The sequence below is a fragment of the Lepidochelys kempii genome, chromosome 28 (genome assembly GCF_965140265.1).
Source record: "Lepidochelys kempii isolate rLepKem1 chromosome 28, rLepKem1.hap2, whole genome shotgun sequence".
NCBI classification, from domain to species: Eukaryota; Metazoa; Chordata; order Testudines; family Cheloniidae; genus Lepidochelys; species Lepidochelys kempii.
The window spans coordinates 2692439-2709442 of record NC_133283.1 but is presented as its reverse complement, the minus strand read 5'-3'; the positions used below and the strand labels follow the sequence as shown (position 1 = coordinate 2709442).

Genomic DNA, 17004 nt, shown 5'->3' with positions numbered 1-17004 from the left:
ACAGGCTGATTTTAGGGAGCTTCCTCTGAAGGTGAGCAACTGTCCCCAGAACTTACTGACAGGAGCTTTAAAGTATTTGCAAATGTGCATGGCTGGTACGTGCAAAGCAAAGGCTGCCCAGGGGCGCTGTGTCAGGCTATGGTGCCACTTGAGACTATGGACCACTTTCTGGTGGCTTGTTTTTTTACCCAGCAGGTCTGGGGACTCCTGGCTCCACGAGGGGCAACTTGCCCACTGGCCTTGCAACCTGGAGGGAAAAGACCTTGTGCTCTTATGAACAGCACTGGGGGGTTGTTGTGTCTCTTAGATAACGGCAGACACTGTGCATGGAAGCGGGAGCCGTGTCTCTCTGCCTCCATCTTTAAGCGAATTTGCTGACTTGGGTTTCCTTTCGGAGGCATGATGTGTGGAGCGTTTGGCACTTTTGCTCCTCGAGTGCTCTCTCCTGCAGCAGTGCAAAGCGCGCTCTACCCAGAGCCGGAAAGAAATCCGCCTTCGGTGTTTGCTGCTCACCCAGGGCCTGCTTTTCTCGGAGGGAGCAGATTGTAGGCCCAGGCTCAGATCCCACCCCCCACATCTGGTTACTGCTGCAGCTGTTGGGGCTAGTTCCTGAGGCTGGAGGCATGTGAGAGGTGTGCTACCCACGTGCCTCCCGGGTGTGGTGTTCTGTCCTGTGTAGTGGCACCAAGACCATTTAGAGAGCGATTAATGAGTCTTCTCCACGGCCTCAGCTTTGAGTCACCTGGCTTTTAGCTCATGCAGCAGAGGCTCATGCATTTAGCTTGAGGGGGCGCAAGGTTCGATCCCGCCAGCTGACCACCGGGGTCTATTGGAGTGTCACTATTGGAGTGGTGTTGAAGGAGCATGTATCTGCAGTGCCGGGGGTACTCCATGCCTTTCCCAGACAGCAGGCGTTTGTGTGTTGCCAGTTCTGGGAAGCTTGGGTGAAACTCAGAGTTGGGGCCTGAATTCTCAGACCACCAAGGGGAGGAGCTTTTCCCTTCCTTTTAGAGCCCTTCAAACCAGATCCACTACCTCAGCTAGCCCTTACCAGGGTGAGCCAGATGAGGGCCCTGGCTATGCATGGATACGACTGTAAATACCCACCAAGCTCCGCCCACTCATAAATATCCTCTCTCCACCTTCAGTGATCCCTCCCACAGCCGCACAGCCCTCACACACACACACAATCCCAGAAAGCCTGCCTGGCGGAGTTTATTTTCCCTTGTACTGCCTTGTGTGCTACAGGATTCAGCTGGCCCTTAGATTGATGCCCACCTCAACTGCTCCCCTGCAAGACGCAGAGGTTAAATTGAGAGGGAGCTCAGGGGCCTCTGCAATGGAGAGGCTGATTTCCACCCAGATTTGCTATAGTTCCAGCCCATGGTGCTCACTGAAATTTTTTTGACTCTATATCCCTTTTGTACAATTTATTAAAATGAACCAATACAATCACCAATACAGCTCACTAAGGCAAAACCACTATAAACACCACTCAGCGAACGAAGGGTGAAACAATATGTTCTCACGTTTGGGTCAAATCAATGAATTAACAATGATATCACATTGAAACCAGGTCAGCAGCTTAGGCAAATAATGAGATAAATAGAGCAGAAAATCCACCCTTATAAATCCTAAAACAGAGAATTGAAACCAACCAGTGCAATCCAGATTGAGCTAACTGAATATTTCAATACTGAAATCAAATTATTGTTTACTTTTTAAGCCACAACCGCAGAGCCAATTAAAGCTGTCACCTCACTGTAACACCGCTATAGACCTTATTGAGACTATTATAAGCAGAAGCTTAAAAGGTCTCAATGAATAAATTATATCCAATAGCTAAGTTTCTTTCAACCCTTTCACAGATGAGGAACATGCAATTAATGATTCAATAGAGCCACAATTTAGGGATATTTAGATTTGGGGAACTACTCTTTCTATGGCTTCTCTGGCCAGCCCTGCATTTGCTCAACAAGTCGGCAGGCAGCAGTTTGCTGCAGGCCCAGAGGCCTTTCTTCCTCCAGACTGTGAGGCCAGTGGGCATGTGAGGAAGTTGCCCCTTCAGTTCAAGGTATGAAATGGCCCTTCGTAGGAAAGGTCAAGTCCTGAAAAGAAAAAAATGACGTCAAGTTGGGTCCTGAGGAGATGTCTCCTGAAGTCCTTGGGGGATACCACAGGGGGTAAGATTCTCTCTACCTGCACAAGAATTTGAACCCTGGACTTGCAGATTAAAAGTCTAATATTCTACCAACTGAGCTAAACCAGGCTCACACAGTAAAGAGGCAAGTTTGGTGCAGAAGAGAAACTAGTCTAGAAAAAAGGGCAGGAAACAATAAAGAAAACATGCTACTCTCTCTCCCTCTTAGCAGCCCTAGCCCCAGCCACCTCCTCCTCCTCCTCCTCCTCCACCCCGCACCCTGAGACCTTCTTTTTTTAGTTAAATATTGGACCCAGGAGAAAACACGGTTATACAAAGCAAAACGAAATCACAGACACATTTTAGAAGAAAGGAGCAGATTGAACCAGAGGCGGATTTGAGTACAGGCTTCTTTATTGCGATACTCGTTCCCCTCCACCCGAATCTCAAGGAAGCAGTGGGTTAGTTACAGCACACTTTTTTCTATTTAAGCTAGTATGCAAACCCCCTACATTTGTTATAACACCCCCAAATCCCTTATTAAGTAATAGAAACACCCCTACTATTAGGGTACCCACCCCTATTTATTGTACACAGAATTATGCGTATTATACAGGCATTTTTACCTTGAAAATACATTTCTTAGCAGTAATTTGTTGCTACAAGTTCCCTTAATCAGAAATTCTCAGGGGAGGGCGGAAGGGGCCATGACCCAGGGCTCACTTGTGTAGCTGGGAAACGAAGCGAGGGGGAAATTACACTTCTTTTACACAAAGCATATTCTTTAGACAACTGCATTTTTCATGCAGCTGCAATGCTTATCAATTCTCAGCAAGCAACGGGGAAGGGAAAAGAATGGCAACTTGTTTATCACATGGAAAAATACTGCTTGTCTGCGTCTTTCTTCCCTAATGCCATGTTAGCACACCAGCAGCTTAACCCTAACATCTCCCAACAACACAAATGCCATTGGAAATACAAAAAAAAAAAGGAAAATGCAATTCACATCTCATTATGGTATCTGGGCCAATCCAGCATTGAGAGCACCCACTAAGGTCCCTGTGTGCTTATGAGAAACCTGGAGACACAGATACCAAAGCTTGAACAGAAAACACAACTTCTCCCACTTGCCGCAGTAAAACTCTTTCCCTGCCCTAATTAAGAGACCAGCAGGACAGAATCAAGGCTCATCCAGGTCCAAGAGCCCAGCCCACGCCCGCCTCCGCTCTGCTGCTGACTCAGGGTGTTTTTCCACCACAGCCAGCCGTTTAATGGCCACGGAAACCCGGTTAGGCACTGCTGCGGGGGACTGCCTTCGTCGCTGAAGGTGCTCCTCACAGCCGCTCTGTCAAAGGGGATACAATGCTATGGCATTGATTAGGCGCAGTGTGTCCCATGATCCAAAGAGTCGATTGCATTCTTTGTGGTTGCCCTGCCATTCCCCTCGGACCTGACCTGCAATCCAGCTCAGCCACCTGCTGAAAATGAAAAAACACAATAGGAGAGCTGTGAAACGCTTCAAAGCCCAACAGGCCCAAGCCCCGTTCAGATACTGGCAGAAAAGCCACATTTCGCTGGACTAGGTAGGGACATCCTTGCCCCACAAGAAGTGGAAGGCCATCGTGTTTGGTCTCAGCAGCACTCGTGGAGCAGTGGGCAATACATGACTGAGGAAATTACCCGCAGCCAAAAGATAGGGATGCATGACCTTATTCTTTCTCTCCCTCATTCCAGATCAGCAGGAGAGCTGGGGGTGAATCAGATGCAGCTTTGTAGCAGGGGAACATGGTGAATCATAGGAAACTCAGGTGTAGGGTTTACACAGGAAAAGGCAGGCAACTGTTGGAGTGAATCGAGGGATCCTGCTATGAGCGGCTGTCTATTGTCCTCTTAATTCTGCACCACCCCTGCCCCTACACTTCTCTTGCACTCTATGCTGGAAATCAGCAAGGGGAGTGGAGTCATTGCCTCTTCCCCATGTACACTGGAGAAACATTGTAGCTTACATCCTCTTCTATTTCCAAGGCCCCTATGAATGCACAACATTCCTGGACTTTGTGACTGCAGCATTCATGTGCATGGGACTGTCTCAGGAGATGACCCTTGCTATGTGTGAAAAGAGCTTTTTCTATGCTGCTAGGGAAGGGAATGTGAGAGTCCATTCACAGCCTGGCTTCCTATGAGCTCTGAGGAAGCTTTGGGATCTGCAACAGAATTCTCTGCATCCTCAGGAAAGGCAGGGTTAGAGGCAGGCCACAGACCCCTGATATGCTTCCCCATGAGTGGGCAGCATTAATAAGTATCTCTGTAAGTTGACTTTCCTGCCTCTAGTTTCCTGACCGCATGGATTGTATCCCTCTCTGGCAACTAGTACAGAGAAAAGAAGACCTTACTACTCTGCTACCCAAGGAATCTGTTTGGTGGAACTCATGTGGTAGAACCATGTGCTTACACATTGATTCTGAGACTTCGACTTCCCACAGAGACCGATTATGGTTACAGACCCCTCCTGAAATTAGAGAAGCATATTTTAATACTTTATCTCATCGTAAAGTAACACAATTCGAACATGGCATCACAGAAGGGAAAGCACTCCTTCATTTCATATTTATTGCTACTGATCTCACAGACAAACTTCCTTTTCTCGGTGCTGCTCCCAGCACTTCAGGGAGTTTTTCCTCTTCTCCCTTCCAGCTGTGCTTATGGGACTGCAGCAGCTCCCCAGGTGGCCAACTTTCTTCTTTCGCTTACATCCTTCACTTCTTTGGATGAAGCTGTGTGTGCCACCACCTTACTTCATAGCTGAGACCTCAGGTACAAGCAGCTAGTTACAAAGGCTAAATTCCCGTTGCCATCAGTGGGAGGTTATCCTGGGCTGCCAGGGCTGCAGGACCTGGCCCATGATCAGTCAAGCTGCTGTAGCAGCTGCGCTCTTATGTGGTGAGTCCGGCAGCCTATTACCAAACTGCTCTGCCATCGCCTGCAGGGCGGCCGCACTGGCCAAGAATCTGGCAGAAGAGGGACCCAGGAGGAGAGAAGGAAAATGTCCTCAGGAGTCACAGCCGGCAGGAGCAGGAAAGGTTTGTTTTGTTTTTAAACTTCTCTCCCTGCTCAAGCCTTTAATCATCCCTGTGGCTCTTCTCTGAACCCTCTGCAATTTATCAGGGAAAACAAACAAACAAACCAACCCAGGCTGTTGTGACTGATGTAACAATCTATTGCCTTCCAAGGCTGAATATCAATCAGATCATTCTATTCACCCAAGAGTTCAACTTCAAGGGCTTTCTGTTTTCTAGTTCTGATCAAATCCTGTGTAACAGCATTATTGTTAACTCATCACTTGGTCATTTAACATTCACAGGTTCACAGAGTTGGCAGGTTTAAGTCTTTCCTCCCACACCAACATGAAAAAAAACAGTGACAGAAAATGCCCTAAAAGGCCTAAAGCATCTCTGTTGCCTTGCACACCAGGCTGGGGAAATACATGGGGGAAAGCGCGTTCCTCTCTCCTCCTGACACTGAGTAACATTTCTGTCTGTCCTTGAGATCCTGTCACAGGGACAAGGGCTGAGGATGCAAATGACATGTTACGGCTTCATTGGTTTGTACATTCCTTTACTCTTTCATTAGTGATAAGGGTGCATGAGCTGGAAATAATCCAGCTCTGACGTTCACACCGGAGGCTATTTCCAGGCTCGCAATAAAAAATAATCTTTCTTTCTAACCTGAGCATGTTGAATCTGGAGTCATTGCGAGATGATACATACAGAGCCCCAGGATGCCTTTCTGTCATGAGATATTTTTTAGAGTATATCACATTAACTGGGTGGGTCTTCTGCAAGGAAGTGTCTGTCTAGTAACAGCACCCAGTGTACATTCCTCATTTATAACTCATCTTCAGTATATAGTCCACTGAACCTAGCAAGCAGGGAGGATCCCAGTAGCCGGGCTCCAGCATGAGCATACCCCTGGACCCTAAGCCTGGCAAGCCTGAGTCAGCTGGACTAGGCCAGCTGTGGGTTTTAATTGAACTGTAGATATACACCTGGTGTCAAAATCACAGCTTTCTCATCAGGGAATCAATCCGTAGTCCCCCAGATGAGAAGTAGGGATAGTCACCTCAATACTCAGGAGACCCACCTAGGCAGGAGTTGCTCTGGGTTCTATGCAAGGGGAGATTAACTGGGAGAATTGGGGAGTTTGTCTCTGATTTACAGGGAGCTTTGCCAGAGTGGAGCCTGTAGGTCACATGGTGGGCGGCTGTCATGGGCACACAGGCTCAGTGCTCTGGAACAGCTCTGAATCAACCCCAGGCAGAGTCCTCGTCAGTGTGACACCCCGCAGGGCATGCTCTTACTGCCCCACCTTGGCTTCAGCACCTCCTGGGACTGACCTTGGACCTTTCAGCACCCCTGTTCCACACCAAGAGCTTCCTGTGGTGAGTCATCTTAGCAGGACACCTGGGAAAGCCTTACACTCCCCCGCATTCCCGAAGGGGAGTCATGCAACCCCAACTTCCACAATCACCAGTGACTGTCAGTCAGCATTGTAAAACAGAAGGTTTTATTAGTGGTCTGGAATAAATCATGGGAAAGTTCTTTGCTAGCACAGGAAGCCAGAAGATTCAGCAAAGTCCATCTTGGGGAGACCCAGAACTCAGAGCCTGGGCTCTCCCCTCGAGTCCCAAAAACAGCAGACTCCTTGCTTCCAACAGCCAAACCTCAGCCATGCCCTTTTGCCCTTCTTCTGTCCTTCATTCTGTTTCCCAGGCAAACTGGTCACCTGGCCTCCACCTCTTTCTTTGTTCTCCAACTCATCCCAAGCAGCTGGCTACTTGCAGCAGGTACACTCCGGACATCAATTGCTAGGATACAGAATGTGTGGCCATTGTCTGGGCCCAAGCAGCTAGGCAGCAGTCACACCTGCCCTTTAGGGGTCTCTGCAAAGATTAAACACCCTTGTCCCACCACCTAGATCAGTGGTCTGAAAACTTTTTTGAGTGTCACTCCACCCTTACCCTTGTGCATGCCCTCCCTGATCCACGGCTGGGAGTGGGGCCACTATGGGGGAAGGGACACGGATGGGGTAAGGGGCTGAGGCATGGGCCAGAGTTGGGGGTGAGGGCCCTGGGAGCAGTGCCGGCAGCCAGGGCCAGCAGCTGGGGCTGGGGCCAGGAGTGGAGCTGGGTGGTGCTCCCTCCCCACCTGCTGTGGGGGCTGGCCCAGGCCGCAGTTGCAATCCAGTGAATGTTACTCCATCCCACCTGGCGGAGTCCACCCCACATTTTGGACCTCTGACCTAGATATTCGTGCAACAACTAGGGGAAACTGAGGTATACACAATATTAGGGTTACCATATTTGAACATTCAAAAAAGAGAACACTACATGGGGGGGGGGGGATTTGCTCGCACCCCTCCACCCCTGCCCCACCCCAACTCCACCCCTTCCCCGCCCCAACTCCGCCCCCTCCCTGCCCCACTGGACCCCACCCGCTGCTGGTTCCCTCGCTGCTCGCCTCTTCACCACCCCCACTCGCCTACTCACCCCCACCGCCCGCTGCTGGCTCCCTCGCTGCTCACCTCTTCACCCTGCCCCGCTCGCCTACTCACCCCTCCTGCTGCAGGTCCCTCTGGCTCCTCGGGTCAGGTCAGGAGGGAGTGGAGGGCTTTCTGCCCCCTGCCGGCGCCTGCAAGCCCTACCCCTGCAGCTCTGATTGGGCAGGAGGGAGCCGGTGCAGCACGTGGAGACCCCCTCTTCCTCTGTGCCTAGGGGTCACCCACACTGCAGGCTCCTGCCAGCGGGACCTGGCCCAGGACTTTGGTGCGCATGGTGAGCAATTCCCAATATCAGGACAAAGGGTATCCTGACCGATGTGGCAAAATCCCAGACTTTTTTAGATATTTAAAAATTCCTCCCGGGTGGCGATTTAAGAACCAAAAAGCCGGACATGTCCAGGAAAATACGGATGTATGGTAACCCTACACAATATGTATACAAAACATCCAGAAAATTCCCACTTCATCACAGCAGCACAGAGAACATGGTTTCCCTTTGGAAAAATTAAACTGCAAAACATCTCCCCATGTTCCAGAAAAAGCCTCTCATTTATCCCTTAAACCTCTTCCCATGAAAATCTCCATCCCTGCCCTGGCACACAGAGGCCCCCTCACTCCAGTGCAGATTTTTAACTTTTCTTACTTTTCCTTTGCCCTGTACAAACATTTTTCCCACCAAAATGCTCAAGGGCTTTTAAAATGGGAATAAGAGAACAAACCAAATCAAACACAAGGAAACCGCGATAGAGCTCCACGCCACACACAGTCTGGGTCTGAATTTTTCTACTGAAATTTGGAGGCAATAAAACTCAGACTGCTATTGTCCAGAAAACAAACCTAGACCTCCCATGCAGTACCTAGGACATGTATTACTGAACCACCAATGTTTCAGCTCCTTTTGTGGGATTTCCAGCTGCCCAATACTGCTGGTATTCCAGGAGAGCAATTCTTGACTCCAGTAAGCATTTATCTCAACCCCATTCTGGTACCACAGGTTTCTCTAGGAAAGGGCAGTGAATGGTTCTAGGGTCCATGATCCTCATTCAAATCAAGCCAGAACCAGAGAATCTTTTCCCTTTCCCAGGTTGTGGGAGGGGAGACATTTAAAAGAGCTCTCTGAGCTATAGCACGTAAAGAGAAAAAGCCTTATATTTCCGCTCTGCTATGGGTGCTGGGTTTACTCCTGAAGTCTCTGCCACCCACGTAGTGCCCGATGGTTCATCCCTAACTGTTGATGCTGCTCCTTTCTATAGAATGTGAAGGGAGAGGAGACGGTGCAGGAGCCTTCTGGGGACGCAGATCTGAGGCTTTGGGAGAGACAGATTGTCTGTGTCCGCAAAAAGAAAAGGAGGACTTGTGGCACCTTAGAGACTACAAATTTATTTGAGCATAAGCTTTTGTGAGCTCATCGGATGCATTCATGCTCAAATAAATTTGTTAGTCTCTAAGGTGCCACAAGTCCTCCTTTTCTTTTTGCAGATTGTCTGAGACATCAGAGCGCTGTAAACCATGCAGCCACCCCTAAATCAGGGGCCTGTTCCAGCCCTGAATCTGGGCTCCTGGGATCCCTCCCACAGAGCAGGGTGCCCACAGATTACAGCCTGAAAATAGGCATGGGAAACTAACTCCTGCTTTCCCTGACAGGGCCTCCCTTAGACCAAATGGCACCCCAGGCGAGAAGCATCTTCGGTGCCCACCTATGTCCACCCGCCCCCCCCCCAGCTCCATATATTAAACCATTGAATACCTTATTTTTTATTGCATTTGTAGCTCATTTCATGATTTTGATGCACAATTTGGATGCATGATTTTCTGTATCATATAAGACGATAAATTTGCATGCTAGGATCTGTAAATCTGTATTTATTCATCCCATATAGAAGCAAATAAAAAAAATCATTTCTTTTAAGCATATAGAAACTTTTTAATTTTAACAGTAACTGAAATGTGCAAACATCTAGAAATTGAACGGCCACCAACACAGGGTGGACCAATATTAACTAGAGTTACAGTAAGAGACAGCATTAGACTGTTCACCCGAGTCCTTTAGTTCAAAGGTCGCTTATCTCGCCTTTCTCCTCATGAACTGAAGCGTAGCACAGAGAGATACAAAGATGGCCACTGACATTTTCAAGTGATAAAATAGCAAAAGATGTCAGTCTTACATTGGCCATCATCCATCGGAGCTATGTTTTATTGAGAATAAGCTTCAAGGTGAGAAGCAGCAGGCCAAAAGCAACCCCCACAGTTGCTGAAGTGGCTCAGTTGGGAGAGTGTTAGAGTGAAGATCTAGAGGTCCCTGGTTTGATCCCAGCCTTCGGCATGCTCTTTCATCCCTTTTTGTGCAGGGGTGGGCTGTTTTCTGGAAGCGCAGCGGCACCTTTACCCGACACAAGTCCCTAATTTTGGGCTTCACCGCAGGAAAAGACAGGGTGGGCTTCTGCACCCAGTTGGCCCACCTGAGCTTTCTTTCTTCTCTTGCTGTTTCTCGGCAAGGGGAAGAAAAAGAAGCTCCCTTTCAAGCTGGAGTCAAAAGGGCGACATAAAAGATGACTTCCTGAGTGCTGGCTACTGTCCTCTTCTCTTCCAGCTGACCCATCGAAGGGCTGATGCCGCTTTCTCCAGGTTTGCCCGTCGGTATGTCAAAGCTAGTGCCACCCAAGTGGATGGAATTTGAGGAGCAGGGCAGAGCATTATACGGGAGTTTCTATACTGTAGTGGTTATCACATTTGCCTAACATGTAAAAGGGCTCTGGTTCAGAAACACTGGCTTTATTTTCCCAGCTTCCCTTGCTGTCCAGGAAGGTGCTCCTCCTTCTGCCACTGGCCTGTCCCTGCGATAACCCCAAACCCCTCAGGACAGAGGGTGGTGAAATGCACGGAGAAAGCACCCCCGCATCAGCCGGGGAAAGCTAGAGGATCTGGGCCAGTCACCTTTTGGAGCCTTGTGGCTTGGCCTCCTCTGCCCTTGGAGTTTGGCCTATGAAGTTTGGCTCTTCCGGCTGCCCTCCTTTGTGTGACTTGCCACAGGAGGAAGTGAGGCACGAATGGGGCAAGAGGAAAGTCATGCTGAGGAAGGCAGGGCAGAAGCTAAGTGCCTCAGTGGGGTTAGCAGAGCGTCACCGTTCGTTCTGCCAAAGCCAGGGGTGGTGCGGTTGGCTGCTGGGAGGTAGAATCCTGTGCCTGCCTCCTGGTTTCCCAGGGATGGCTACTTGCAGCCCAGGAGAAGAAGGACGGTTCTGGGTATAAGGAAGACAAGCCAAGCTGAGTCCGAGTGTGCACGCCGGTGCTCTTTTCTGGCCAAGATGGGGGTGTGGTGATGTGCTTGAGAGGCTCCCTGCCACCCGTGGGGCAGCAAGAACCACTCCTCCTTTGTGGCCGACCCGGGGGAGTGATTGATGGCTTTGGAGAAGGGGGTTGGGCTGGCTGTGAGCAACTGGGATCCAGGAAGCCCCCGCCTGCCCTTCTGAGGCGGTTGGCTGCCGAGAGGTAGAATCCTGGGCCTGCCTCTTGGCAGTCCAGCGATGGCTACTTGCAGCCCAGGAGAAGAAGTGGAGTTGTGGATGGAAGGAAAAGAAGCAATGGTGAGTCCAAGTGGGTTCCTTTCTGGCCAAGATGGTGTGCAGTTAGGGTGACCAGATGTGTCAATTTTATAGGGACAGTCCCGATTTTAGGGTCTTGTTCTTATATAGCCTCCTATTACCCCCCACCACCTGTCCTGATTTTTCACATTTGCTGTCTGATCACTCTGTGTGCAGTGGCAGTCTTGGGAGTTGCCTGCAAGCTGTGGGTGGACTTGTTCCAGTGACAACTGCTTCTCCTTTCTGGCCAACTTGGGGGCACCATTGATGGCTTTGGAATGGGGGCAGGGGGCTGGCTGTGAGTGAATGGCATCCAGGAAGCCCCAGCCTGCCCCTCTGGCGGCCAAGTCTTCTTCTTCTCTCCTGCCTTCGGGAGCCAAGCCTTAAGGCTGCCCAGCATGTGCTGCAGCTCGAGCATTAAGCCTTCCTGTGTTCCCTGTGCTGGAGATGACCCTGAACCCCTGTGGGATATTGTTGGGGGGAAATCCCGACTATAAATAATTCTGGCCACCAGATCAACAACTTGCATCCATCCAGTGTGAAAGGGAGTCCAGGCAGTGGGACACAGGGCTCTGGGATCCCACTGTTCAGGTTGCATCCCGGAGATCCCATCACAGACTTTCAACAACCATGGCGGATGTTCACTGGGACAGAGAAAGAGAGATGCCAAAATAGTGATCTCCAGTGCTTGCAGACATCAAACTATCAGGAATTCTGCGCACAGAGAGGACCCTGCTAATTGTAAATGCCTTTGGAAAAGACCCTTCTGTCAGCAGCTGTTGTCGTACAGTGCTTCGTACTCTGCATTGTGGCCTCAAGAGCCATGGATGCAGGTTGAGTTACGGTGACCTTTTCCTTGTTTCCACATTTCTTAGGTGCCTCCTTCTGATATTTGTCAGAAAAAAACGACTGGTTTCTCTTGCAAGCATTTGCATTGCTAGGCAAAGGCACTCATCTCTGTTTCCTCAAAAGACTGAGCAAAAGGTGGGAAGAGCAGACACATTTGGCAAGGCACCACTGGGTGCTGCATCCCTAACCTCCGCTTTACCTGGCAGGTGCCCTGGCCAGCTGAGCCACGGTGCCGCTGTCCGGGACTTTTCTCCTAACTACTCCATTTTTCATCAATGACAATCAAAACGAAGGTGACAGGACATCTGTGTGTAGACATCCCCAGCGAATCACAAGGACATGTGGCACAGGCTCTCGTGTTGCAGCAATTGCAATCAAAGCAACCGCCATGCCAACGCCAGTCACCTTTTCATCAACTCCAGGCTTGTGATCTGATTCTTTTCAATATTTCTCTCCAAAGCAGCCTTCTCCTTAGCAAGCAATTACTTGGATTACCAAGGGAGGTCTCTTCTGTTTCCTAGAAAGAACATAGGAAAATATGAGCGGATGAGACCAGAAGCCATACAACAAGGCACCACTGGGAGTTGAACCCAGGATCTCCTGTTTACTAGACAGGTGCTTTAGCCAGCTAAGCCATGGTGCCTTCCTTAATGGCCTGTTTGCAACTGTTCCATTTGATGGTCCAGGACAACACCTGCAAATTCCAAAGTACAGATGTTCCCCATTTCCCTCAAGACTTGCAGACCTTGAGGTGTCTGGCTCTCTATGCACAGAAAGCCACAGCTCAGTTGACAGAGGTGCTTCTCCCACCAGCCACTGTGATCATATAGTGGTTAGTGATCTGTGTTTCAGTCGCAGCAACCTTGGCTCAGTTCTGAGTCATGGTAACCTTTCCATCAGCTCCAGACTTCTCATTTGCAACTTTCCAAGTGTGGTGGGGCGACTGCCCCACCCAAGCAGGAGAAAGGTTAAGGCAGCCTTGCAGAGGCTGCACAGAACCCAGCCAATCAGGAAAGGGCTTATTGGGAGAGCCAATCAGGAGAAGGCTTGCTGGAGCAGCCTATATATAAAGGGGGACTATGATTGAGTGCCTGGCTGATTACTGCCAGACCGAGGCCCTGATACAAAGGCAGAGAAAGGTACTAGGGCTGTGGGGAAGTGGTCCAGGGAAACGGACAGCAGGGGTTGGAGGTGCCGCACTATGTGACTGCCACACACACACCCTTTTTGCCTCAGTTGCCACTGACACAGGTGGCTAGACACTGGACTGCACCCGGCCACTGAGACAAGTGTCTGGGTAGAGAACAGCTGCCTCCCCTGGAAGCTAGGGAGAGAATTGAGTGGGGCACAGCCGGAGGGCTGTGTCCATAAGAGGACACTGCAGTCCTGGGAGCGACATGGGTCCTAATTATAGAACAGATGGCAGCCAGATGCCACTAGATGAGGGCACACTGGAGAATGAGAGCTAATTCCCAGGATGCCCAGCAAAAGGTGCCACAGTGGTGAGGCATGCCCCATGGCACCAAGATTTAGCTGCAAGGAAGACTCTCTCTGGCTTGAACAACCCCTTAGAAGGATTGTGCTGACAGGTCTTTTCTTTTTATGAAAAGAGATACAAAAAAGGAGCCAACAGACACACTAGGTTCAGCAAGGAAGAAATGGCAGGCCAAGCCAGGCTCTCCTCATTAGTAGGAAGGATCATCAGCCAGCTGTTCCCAAAGACCACTATCTAGGGGCCTTTTAACAGCCACTGCAGATGTTCACCACAAAAGAGACAAAGAGATGCCAAAATAGAGTTCTCCATTGCCTGCAGACGCCAAGCTTCCGGGAGTTCTGCGCAAAGAGAGGCCTGTGCTGGTGGAAAATGCTTTGGTAGAGACTCTTCTGACACCAGCCATGGTCATACAGTGTTTAGAACTCTGTGTTGTGGCTTCAACATCCACAGATGCAAGTTCAGTTATGGGGACATTTTTCTTGTCTCCACATTTGTCTAGTGCCTCCCTTCAACACTTGTCACCAAAAAGACTGTTTTTTTTGCAAGCAATGTACAGCTAGACAAAGGCAGTCTTCTCCGTTTCCTTAAATGATCACCAAGCTGTGGGGAAAGGAGACACATTCAGCCAGGCATCACTGGGTGCTGGATCCTGAATCTCCTCTTTACTTAGCAGGTGTCTGCTTTCCTTTCACCTCCTCTCCTGGTTCTTGTCATGCAGGCAGATCATGAGACCAGAAGTCTGAAGTGCAGGCAATGTAATGTTTATTGGGTTAGTTTCAAGCAAGCATATCCATAGCTCCACATGCCAGCAGAGTCTGTTTCCCAGTGTTCTGTTCACAGCTCTGACACCGCAGAGCCTTTACCCATGTCCCCGTTCCCCCCTACCTCTTTCTTAGCAGGCGCAAATATACCTGCAGTGCATGCCCCTGGTCCCACCACTTACAATTTATGGTCATGTTCCACTTTGGAGGGTCACGAGTCTGGGGGCTCAGTGTCACCTCTTTTGGGAGAGGTAAGAAGTGAGGTTGTGTACCGGTCAAGGCCAGGCTGTTCTTTGGCTTTTAGTGTGTCTTATGCCTCCCCTATCCCCCCTCCTTGCCCCTCCCAACTGGTTGCTTGACCTTGGCTTGAGAGAGGAGCCAGGCAGCCTTCCAGCGTATGCTCGTATATTACATTCCCACCATACCTAGTAACACTTTAGCTCTATCACTTAACTTTTCCATTATGACAACAAACACATCTGGCTGGGCAGAAGCAACATACAATTTCTTTGTTCTTTTTTCACATATATTAGTATGGCTATCAGAGTAACAGAAATCAAATGCAAAATTCTATCTCCGGGTAACAAACAGGCCTGCATATTAACAGGGCCTTGGCCAGATTAGCCACATTGCCGGTCTCTGGGACTTTTCTTCTAACTGCTCCATTTTTCATCTATGGGTATGTCTACATTTCGAAATTAGGTTTAATTTATAGAAGTCGGTTTTGTAGAAAGCGGTTTTATACAGTTGATTGTGTGTGTCCCCACACAAATGCTCTAAGTGCATGTAATCGGCGGAGTGTGTCCACAGTACTGAGGCAACTGTCAACTTCCGGAGCATTGCACTGTGGGTGGCTATCCCATAGTTCCCGCAGTCTCCGCCGCCCATTTGAATTCTGGGTAGAAATCCCAGTGCCTGATGGGGCTAAAACATTGTCGCGGGTGGTTCTGGATACATATTGTCAGGCCCCGTTCCCTCCCTCCCTCCCTCCATGAAAGCAAGGGCAGACAATCGTTTTGCTCCTTTTTTCTTGAGTTACCTGTGCAGACGCCATACCGCGGCAAGCATGGAGCCCGCTCAGCTCACCGTCACCGTATGTCTCCTGGGTGCTGGCAGACGTGTCACTGCATTGCTACACAGCAGCAGTTAATTGCCTTTTGGCAGCAGACAGTGCAGTATGACTGGTAGCCGTCATCGACGTAGTCCTGGGTGCTCTTTTAACTGGGCGCCTGGGCAAACATGGGAGTGACTCAGCCAGGTCATTTCCCTTGTTTCGTCTCATGGCGATTGGGTCCTACCGGCAGTGCAGTCTTTTAACCTGCAGCTAGCAGAAGATGATGGCTAGTTGTCATACTGCACCATCTTCTGCCGAGCACCCAGGAGATGACGATGGCTAGCGGTCGTACTGCAGTCTGCTGCCAGCAAGATGTATAAAGATAGATGAAGTGGCTCAAAACAAGAAATAGACCAGATTTGTTTTGTATTCATTTTCTCCTCCCTCCCTCCTTCCCTCTGTGAAATCAACAGCCTGCTAAACCCAGTTTTGAGTTCTATCCTTGAGGTTTTGAGTTCTATCCTTGCGGGGGCCATTCAGTTTCTTGCAAAGCCACCCCCTTTGTTGATTTTAATTCCCTATAAGCCAACCCTGTAAGCCATGTCGTCAGTCGCCCCTCCCTCCGTCAGGGCAACGGCAGACAATCGTTCCGCGCCTTTTTTCTGTGCAGACGCCATGCCACAGCAAGCATGGAGCCCGCTCAGATCACTTTGGCAATTAGGAGCACAATAAACACCACGCACATTATCCAGCAGTATATGCAGCACCAGAATCTGGCAAAGCTATACCGGGTGAGTAGGCAACGTCAACGCGGTGACATGAGTGATGAGGACATGGACACAGACTTCTCTCAAAGAACGGGCCCTGGCAGTGTGGGCATCATGGTACTAATGGGGCAGGTTCATGTGGTGGAACGCTGATTCTGGGCTCGGGAAAGAAGCAGAGACTGGTGGGACCGCATAGTGTTGCAGGTCTGGGACGATTCCCAGTGGCTGCGAAACTTTCGCATGCATAAGGGCACTTCATGGAACTTTGTGACTTGCTTTCCCCTGCCCTGAGGTGCAAGAATACTAAGATGAGAGCAGCCCTCACAGTTGAGAAGTGAGTGGCAATAACTCTGTGGAAGCTTGCAACGCCAGACAGCTACCGGTCAGTTGGGAATCAATTTGGAGTGGGCAAATCTACTGTGGGGGCTGCTGTGATGCAAGTAGCCCACACAATCAAAGATCTGCTGATATCAAGGGTAGTGACCCTGGGAAATGTGCAGGTCATAGTGGATGGCTTTGCTGCAATGGGATTCCCTAACTGTGGTGGGGCCATAGACGGAACCCATATCGCTATCTTGGCACCGGAGCACCAAGCCGGCAAGTACATAAACCGCAAGGGGTACTTTTCAATAGTGCGGCAAGCGCTGGTGGATCACAAGGGGCGTTTCACCAACGTCAACGTGGGATAGCTGGGAAAGGTGCATGACGCTCGCATCTTCAGGAACTCTGGTCTGTTTCAACAGCTACCACAAGGGACTTTCTTCCCAGACCAGAAAATAACCATTGGGGATGTTGAAATGC

At 49.8% G+C, this 17004-nt stretch overlaps 1 protein-coding gene and 2 non-coding genes across 3 annotated transcripts in view; 1 reads left to right on the top strand and 2 right to left on the bottom strand.

Annotated features, from left to right (window-relative positions):
- LOC140904149 (uncharacterized) overlaps positions 1 to 17004 on the bottom strand; it is a 671145-nt gene that overhangs the window by 598509 nt on the left and 55632 nt on the right. The gene's annotated exons all lie outside the window — the stretch shown is intronic.
- On the top strand, positions 9947 to 10019 carry TRNAF-GAA (transfer RNA phenylalanine (anticodon GAA)). The gene has a single exon. It is a non-coding gene; the product is annotated as a tRNA-Phe (tRNA).
- Positions 12696 to 12769, bottom strand: TRNAT-AGU (transfer RNA threonine (anticodon AGU)). The gene has a single exon. It is a non-coding gene; the product is annotated as a tRNA-Thr (tRNA).